Source organism: Nelumbo lutea, chromosome 5, assembly GCF_056320005.1.
Source record: "Nelumbo lutea isolate HS-2025 chromosome 5, American lotus-T2T, whole genome shotgun sequence".
NCBI lineage: Eukaryota > Viridiplantae > Streptophyta > Magnoliopsida > Proteales > Nelumbonaceae > Nelumbo > Nelumbo lutea.
In genome coordinates, this window is record NC_142688.1 from 52468946 (window position 1) to 52476010 (window position 7065).

Genomic DNA, 7065 nt, shown 5'->3' on the forward strand with positions numbered 1-7065 from the left:
TAAGAGCTGGTTTTTAAGCTGGGCATGATTTTCTGAATGCTAAATTGTTTCAATAAAGGATAAAAAAATGAAAAAGGACAATCTGGATTAACTAATAAATTGAGAATTGGAGCTATCAAGTTTAGCTTTTCTTATATTTCTTCATTCTATCACAAAAAAAATAAAAAGGGATCCTTTGTCTCTCTATTAAAGAAAATAAAAATAATTAGTTGAATATATTGAATTGCTGGCATTTAATCAGTTAGAATTTCCTCTTTTTTTTTTTTCTAAAAGTTAAATCTATTTCAACTTCATGTCTACTACTTTGAATTATTGTTTACTTAGCTTCTCTGAACAACCTAGGATTCTTCATATGACACTTGTTTACTTTGCTTCTCTGAAATTTCAGGCCATGTCAAACTGTATTCCTTATTAAATCATGAAGACAAAACGTAAAGTGGGGATTTGCACAAATAAAATGAGGTTATGGGTGTCATCAAATCTTGTGTTTTTTATTTTATTTTATTTTTGTTTATTTGTGATTTAAGGGTTCTATACAGGCCAAGCCTGTATTGTAAGCATTTATCATGTTCAGGATTTAGACAATTAATGGGGTTATGGGGTGTCATCAAATCTTGCATCTTTTATTATTGTTATTTTGTTTATTTGTGATTTAAGAGTTCTATGAAGACCAAATCTGCATGTATTGAAAGCGTTTGCCATGTTCAGAATTTAGACAATCAATTGATCAAACAGTTTTGGATAAACTAAGAGAATTTCATAGAAGAACTATGATCAGCCATAAAGCAGAGATGTACAAAAAACACATCAGACCAAGAAAAAGGACAATTAATGAGTTCATTGAAAAGCTGTACAATCTTTCTATAGCAATGGGGGTTTTCCAAATATAGTAGCCTGAGGATTCGCCCTCAATTTTGCTAAGTTGTCTGCCACATGATTTAGCTTTCTTGGAATCCATTTCAAAAGTAGTAGAATACGAAGTCAAAAGTAATTTGATTTCATTAAGCAAGTGAGATGATCTCTATGATCTGGATCCTCCTTTTTCGAAGCCTTTACCCCTCCTAACTACATAAAAAATAAAATAAAATCTCCTTCTATTCGGTGAGAAGACAAATTTCAAATCTTCAATTCAATAGGGTATAGGATAATTTGAATTGCAATATATTAGCCTAGGATTCCACTTTGTGGCAGAAACATGTCTGAGTAGTCTGGTGAGTTTATCTTTTGGTCAGCCATAAGTTTGTTCTTATTATTGAAACCAGCCATATACCCCACCTTAATAATGAAGTTCTGTTGGAATTGTATTAGCTGTTCAAACTTTCAATGTTTACTTTAATTTTAAAAATGCTTCAAGGGATTTTTTTTTAGGTTTGTTTTAAAGGGTTAAGCTGAAGTTTTCCGCAGAGGCTCAGTTCGGAAAGAGTACAAATGCAAATGTGTACATGGTAAATATATACAAAATATAAGATTTTGCACTCTATATATTTGCATTTCTACTCCTTCCAAATTCAGCCAAAGGGCTGTTTGATAACAGTCGAAAGGGCTGAACTTAATGACTTATTCTTTTGCTTTTAGTGAATAAATTATTAAGGAGATCATGTGTTATTCAATAGATGAAACTGAAATTGGATTGATCATCATGCCCAGGAGAATTTTATTAATTAGTCATTTTATTCACTAAGGGTCAGTTTGGAAAGAATACAAATACATGCAAAATAATACAAAATACAAGGTTATGCACTATACGTATTTGCATTTGTACTCTTTCCAAATTGAGCCGGAAACACAAAATGATAGATCAATCAGTTGAGCCACATGGCATTTAATCCTTATACTAGGGGATGTTGGACAACATGATTGATTTTGTTTTTGAAAATAAAAATAACAGTCACATCATCAAAAAGTAGAATACATGGTTTTAAAAAATGACCCAGAAATTGAACTGTTCTAGCCACTGGTTTATGGGTCAACAATTCGACCATCCGGTTCGAATGGATGACCCATTCTGACAAAAATAAAATAAAAAAATAAAAAAAATATCCAAAACCATTGAGCGGGTCGATGGGTCAACGGTTCGACCACCAGGTCAATGGATTATTGACTAATTCAACGGTTTTTGGCCAGAGACCGGGTTTGGGGTAAAACGAAACCGATTGTCTAAACAGTTCTTGGGTGAAACGGTCCGACCGTCCAAATCAACAACGGGTTCAAAAACCATGGTGGAACACCCCCTAAATTACCCCAAGTAGCAAACATCCCCTTACATGGATCCACAGATACATAACAGGATTTCTGAATTCATTCAATTAATTAGACTATGTTTGATTTGATTGAAAATAAGGGGGAAATAAAAAGAGTTGAGGGAAAATTATCAAGGCTTAGTTTGGGAAGAGTATAAGGTTTAGAAATACAGTATGTAAGGTTTTGCATTGTACATGTTCATATTTGTGCTCTCCCCAAACTGGGTCTAAGGAATTTCACAAATAGATATGTAGAAAAGTATTTCTCAATTGGACCAATTGGGCTATGAAGTTTGATAAAAAAAGAGGAGAACTTTCCCTCAACTCTCTATTTCTTCCTATTTTCTTTCAAAACAAACATCACCATAGAAAAGCTCCAAACTCCACAAGAGACCTCACAATTTGTCAGCAAGTGGAGGGATCCAGTTCATTTAAGATGGGGGACCCTTATGTCTCTTTCCCATATTGCATGTCTGCCTACCTCCATTATCTCCGATGTAGATTTTCAAAATTTTAATTTAAAAAGATGCCCACTAAGGGCTTGTTTTTGAACCCCTAGCAGTGTAATAAAACAGTAAAGAATTTCATTAAAGGTGAAAGGTAAGGAATAGATCTACCAATCTGGTAAATCCTCAATGACACTTGAATCTTTCAAAAAGCCACCTGTCGTTAGGCCCATATGGAAAAACTTTGGCTGTTGGGGGCCAACAGCCTATACTGTTGAGAGAGTTTTTGGGAATGCCACGTTTAATATGAGAGTGAGTAAATTAGTAATTACCCCCTAATTTATTTTTGACCAAAAACAAATACATGGGCATGAATAGGTGAACCGCCGTGAACATACCCAGCCCAAAACCTCTCTCAACAGACCAAATTTATTCCGGCCCAAACGATCCCCGCATATTAACTCCTCACTTTTTCAATTGATCGGATAAATTGCAGCCCAAAACCCTAGCCACAACTACTGAATAACCCTTACATGGGGCGCTTTTTAAACTCAAAATGTTGTTACTTTAGATTGCTGATGCCACTGTAATGAATCTTTGAAAGGTGAGAGGAAGATAAAGGGCTGACGCAGCCTGCAGGAAACAAACTAATTGGGCTAATGCCCTGGCACCCCTTACTTAAATTGGGCCATGAAACAAGAGAAGGCCCACTGTTAGCAAAACTTCTAACAGCAAGGAAAATTAGGGTTAACCAGGTTGGGCAGAGAAGACCCAATCAAACTCTAAAAGCCAGACATCTCTGGAGCATAATGAAATGCTAATAAAACGTGAGTGATTATTAGCTCTCAACAGACATCATGTAACCATGAGGGCCCTTAATCTATTTTTTATCATTCATTGCAGGTATACATCATCATCATATAAGCCTTATCCCAAATATATGGGATTGATTGAATACTGTTTCCTCATTTCGTTCTGTTCAGTGCCAATATCCATTATTAAATTATGGGCACTTGAATCATTTCTTATTACTTGTATTCAAGTCTTTTTCGATCGGCCCCTAACTCTTCAAGCCCCTTCACTTGTAATAGATCACAGACAGGTAAAGACGTACATATCAAAAGAAATCATAAACTACCAACCAGTTGTGGGCCTGTGAAAGAAAAAAAAAATGAGGGGCAGTCTCTTGAGTTACGTTGCAACCAAGCCCCAATGGGCCATGGCCTCTTTATCACTTTGGTGGGGCTACGGAGTTATATATGGATTGGGCAACAAGCCCCCATGGCCCATTCTGGACTCCTCACGATCTCTTCATGTGGCTGTAATACCATTGAATAGGTGTCTAGAGAATGACATACCCAACTAATAATTTATGGAGTGGTGCTTCTATGAGAACACTTTCCTTGGATAAGCTTTAGGAAGTCTAATGTATTAAGCATTCGGGGTGGGTTTGGGTTGGTAGAAAATAAGAGAGAAACAGAGAGTTAAGTGGAAGTTCTCTGAATTTTATAATTCCTTAACCATGTGCCTAAATTACTTTTGCTGATATTGTCATAGGATTTATTTGAGACTACAGCCTGGTGTTAGGTAGAGGTGATCATTTTCAACTCAGCTGATCAGCATGACCTGCAAATTTTTGGACTTGGGCCTAAGTTTTGTGCTTAGATCTAGCCCAAGATTGCATCAGGCCTAGGCCCAATACATAGATGGAGCTATTGAACAAATGATTGTTTTTCCCCTCACCTTTATTTGCTTTGCGAGAAAAGAAAAAAAAAAAGGAAAAGAAAAGAAGAAAACTACTTGCAGCGAAGAAAAAGAAAAAAAAAAAAAAACATGTAGCAAAAAGACAAGATCACAAGAACCAAAAGTAAAAAGTGAGGTATTTTAGAATACCTCTTTCTCTCTTTCCTCTCTCCTTTCCCACCAACTTAAAGTTTTGAACCTTTAACCTCTTTAGAGAGACACTCTAAACCAAAGAGGCTTCAAAGAAGTTGGTACTTACATTTGTAAAGGTAAATATGAATAAGAAACTGGTTATCGTCCACATGATTGTCATTCCCCCTCTAGCAAGCGAACATTTGTACAATGAAGAAAAAATTCGCAAAATGGAAATAAGTTCGAAATAAGTGTTTATTTTTTAGGTCCAAATTTTTAGTTTTTTAAGTGCTTATACAATAAACACTTATTCAATCTTTTTCTTCCAAAATTATCCCTGGTTGAATTTTGGGAAATTCCCCATAGGTACCCTATACTTAGGTCGAGTGTCAATTTAATACTCGAACTTTAGTGCCAATTTAGTATCCGAACTTTTGAAATGTGACAATCTAGTACCTACTATTAATAGACCGTCAGTTATGTATATCACGTGACCTCATGTGCGATTTAAGACTTTTGAAAATATCAAAATTACCCTTGAAAATAAAACACACCGTTCATCATCTTCTTTCTCAAGAAAATGAAACAGAATCTAGGTCCACACGTGAAGATGGTATAGAGGGACTCTGATTTGGAATTTGGAGCGTAGAGGGAAAAAGGTGAGCTCAGTGCTCAGGTTGTGGGGACCCGACATGGTTTTCTAGGTTCCTCTTGTTTGTTTTGTGGCGAAAATACAGAACATTGTGTGGCATTCTATGGGAATATATGCCATTTTGTTATTTCTTCCTTTTGGAGAGATTTTGTTAATAACCAAGCAACCAAGCAACAACAGAGCTTGCAAGAAGACACTTTCATAGTTAACTAATCTTGGCCTAATATAAACTTTTTTTCTAATTTTTGTTTGTATATGTATGTAATTGTTTAAGTGATGATGGAAGTTTTTAATTGAACATCTTTCAATTTGGGATCAGCTGATGATTTAAACTATTCCAGTGAAAGAGTGGGGTGTCTGGTTTCTAGGTCCAAGCTTGTGCAGCACATTCATGGAGGTTGGGGTTCTGGGTCTGTTCTCGATGATCATATGTGTTGATTAGGACTCCGTGGTGTGTATACGGGAGGGCTTGATGCTATCTGTAAGTGCTTGGCAACTAATCTTGGCCTAATATAAACTTTTTTTCTAATTTTTGTTTGTATATGTATGTAATTGTTTAAGTGATGATGGAAATTTTTAATTGAACATCTTTCAATTTGGGATCAGCTGATGATTTAAACTATTCCAGTGAAAGAGTGGGGTGTCTGGTTTCTAGGTCCAAGCTTGTGCAGCACATTCATGGAGGTTGGGGTTCTGGGTCTGTTCTCGATGATCATATGTGTTGATTAGGACTCCGTGGTGTGTATACGGGAGGGCTTGATGCTATCTGTAAGTGCTTGGCCTCCCTCTCTATAGTTGTTGCAGACTTGCAGATTTGCAGATTGCAGCACCTGTTCAGGTCTCCAGGAACTGAGAATTTGGGTGGTAGAATTTAGAAGTTTGAACTCCAAAAACTGAAATCTCCTCATTCCTTTGCAATCCCAAAAGCATTACAGAGCCATGGTTAGAATTATTAGAGAGAGAGAAAGGAAGCAGGAGCATCGATGAATCCAACCTGATGTAAATTTCATGTATGTATGAAATTAAGGATTTACCAAAGATGGAAGCATTTTTTATTATTAGGGGTATTGAGAGAAAAGGAATGGAAATCATTTCAAAATTTTGTTTTTTTTTTCCTTCAGTACAAGAAATAGAAATTGCTATTCAGAAGAGAATCTGAGGGGTTCGCTGTCGAGTCTTCTGTCGGATCTGGACACTCAGGTGCAAGCAGCTCAAACCTAGAGTATCGAAAGGGGAGAGGAAGGCAGAAGGGCAAACAACAAAGCCAGTGATCGTTGGGCAAATCCACTGTCAAATATCAGCGTTGATTCTACAAAAAATACACGTTCAGTTGAACCAGCTTGGACGGCCTCCAGCCTCCGAGCCAATGACTGACACCACTTTGTCTATTAACGGAGGAGCCCTGGTTTCGAAGACTGACGAGTCCTGAGATGCGTTTAACTTGAAGGGCATTTGTTACACAGTTGTTGTTTTATCAACCAGTAATGGAACACCCGGGATCACCTATTAAGAGATGGTTGATAAAGAAAATTATGACACTTAAAGGGCATTTGTGTCTTTTCCCATGACACTTAATGGCTGGTTAACAGTAAGTACTAGATTGTCGCATTTCGAAAAGTTCGGATACTAAATTGGCACTCGGTCTAAAGTACAGAATACCTATCGGGAATTTTCCCTTGAATTTTAAAATACCACTTATAAAACTATCCCTAGTTGAATTTTATAAAAGTACTTTCAGAAAAGTTCTTTTATTGAAGTGCTTTCGTAAAAGTTTTTATTAAAGTGCTTTCATAAAAGTACTTTCGTAAAGTACTTTTATAAAAGTTCCTTCGTAAAATTTGAAAAAAAGAAC

At 36.3% G+C, this 7065-nt stretch overlaps 1 long non-coding RNA gene across 2 annotated transcripts; it reads left to right on the forward strand.

Moving 5' to 3' along the window:
* Window positions 1–5353: 5353 nt before the first annotated feature.
* On the forward strand, window positions 5354–6862 carry LOC148852404 (uncharacterized). 2 transcript variants are annotated; one of them, XR_016098775.1, is made up of 3 exons: window positions 5354–5694; window positions 5842–6223; window positions 6335–6862. It is a non-coding gene; the product is annotated as an uncharacterized LOC148852404 (long non-coding RNA). The 2 variants fall into 2 exon arrangements; XR_016098776.1 differs by lacking the exon at window positions 6335–6862 and having other exon boundaries at window positions 5364–5694; window positions 5820–6271.
* The last annotated feature ends 203 nt before the right edge of the window (window positions 6863–7065 follow it).